This window comes from Mandrillus leucophaeus, unplaced genomic scaffold, assembly GCF_000951045.1.
Source record: "Mandrillus leucophaeus isolate KB7577 unplaced genomic scaffold, Mleu.le_1.0 Scaffold61, whole genome shotgun sequence".
Lineage (NCBI taxonomy): Eukaryota > Metazoa > Chordata > Mammalia > Primates > Cercopithecidae > Mandrillus > Mandrillus leucophaeus.
In genome coordinates this window covers 4,776,405-4,778,202 of record NW_012106586.1, presented here as the reverse complement: position 1 = coordinate 4,778,202, position 1,798 = coordinate 4,776,405, and positions in this window count along the sequence as shown.

The window sequence follows — 1,798 nt, the reverse complement described above, 5'->3', positions numbered from 1 at the left end:
CTGAGCTCGGTTCCCCAGGCCGGGCAAGTGGACGCGTGGCACGACCAACCCCGGGCCCAGGGCTGGGGCTGCTCCCCCAGGTGGGGAATTTAACTCTCATATTTTCGCACTACCGGGACGGGGCTGGACGCGGGAAGCGGGAAAGACCTGTCCCTGTTTGCAGTGCCCGAGGGGCAGGATACCCACGAGAAGGGCTCTACCACAGTGCTGTTAGGCCGGCTCGGTGGCTCACACCTGTAATTCCAGCACTTTAGGAGGCCGAGTCGGGAGGATCGCTTGAACCCGGGAGGCAGAGGTTGCAGTGAGCCGAGATCGCCCCACTTCACTCCATCGTGGGTGACAGAGCTGTCTTGAAAACACACACACACACACACACACACACAGTGGTGTTAGAGGGATGGGATTATTGGTGACATGACTTTCGTTTTGAACTTTCCTTAACCTTGCAGGGGCAGCCGTGCCCTGAAAACGCCTGTGATTGGGAGTGGAGGGCCCAGGTGCAGTGTGGTGAGTGACCCTAGGCAGGTCACTAGTTCTTTTTGAGCCTTCACTGAATCATCCCTTACATGGGGATGTTACCCCCGGTTCTCCGTGTCTTTCAGGGAGAAATCAGTTCCTGAGTTAAATGGTGCAGTATCAATCATCTTTTTATTACACAGAAACAATAAGTTTAAGGAAGAGGACGTCTACCTTACAGGGGGTTTAATTTTCAGCTCCTTTGAGATAAAATTCATTGAATGGTGTTTTACACGCGCGCCTTTTCCAACAGATTCCACGTCTATTCCCAGCGCCAGAGGCGGACAACCGCTTTACTGAGATACAGAGACAGGTACTTCCTGAGGCGCCTCAGTCCAGTTCCACTGGGTTTACTACGACTAATAATGACTGTTTCTGTTTACTAGGTATTAGGCAATGTGTTTTAAGTGAATGAATTGTCTCTAATCCTCACAACTTTTCAGCAAGTTAGGCGTCACCCGCATTTTACAAATCATGGCGCCCTGCTCACCATATCTGGAATCTTGCCTCGCCCCGAGGATTCTGATTTTCACTTTAGAGCGCTGAGCAAGATGGTTGCCCAGCGCTAACTCCGGGAAATCCCTGGGACTGAAAATCGCAGGTAACTCGCCAGAGTTTTTCAATTTTAGGCCTAGGAGATTATGCAAAGCTTTCCTTCAAGTAAACGCTGTTCTCTGGGGCCTCTGGAATCTACTGTCGGAGAAGGGGAATAAGCCCCGGGCCGGTGGGGGATGGGTGGGTGCAATTTCCTAAATAGAGAAAAGCCACTTTCATTCAAAGGGCTGTGGAACTCTGGCTAGAGGTGGGTTTCTTTGCAGTTAATCATCTGCAAGGCTCTTTGGATGCCTGATTCCAGAAACCCAGAACTCACACTTAGGGTCACAAAATCCAGGGCTTTTATTTGCCGAGCCCCGTGGATGTTGTCCCTATGGATGCACCCCGCCCCTGTCCGTTCTCCTTTGGAGCAGAACGAAACCCATTCCAGAGCTTTTGCAGGAAGTCTTCAGGCCTTTGCGTCCGGCCCCTTTAGACATCAAAGCCCCCCCTGAGAGCAAAGGACTTTGAAAGATAGGAAAAACTCCGGCTCCTTATCGCGTCTCTGCTCCCTCCCGACCTAGTCGTAAATTCCGAGCCTCAGCGGCCGCCCTCTCTCTCCTCCGCTCTTCTTGACCCAAGGTCTCAAAAGACAAACGTGTCACTTCCCGCCCCGCCCCTGGATCCTGGTCCCGACCGAATGTGGTGGGGACCGAGAAGCGCAAGGTCCAGGACTTGTTAGAGGGGC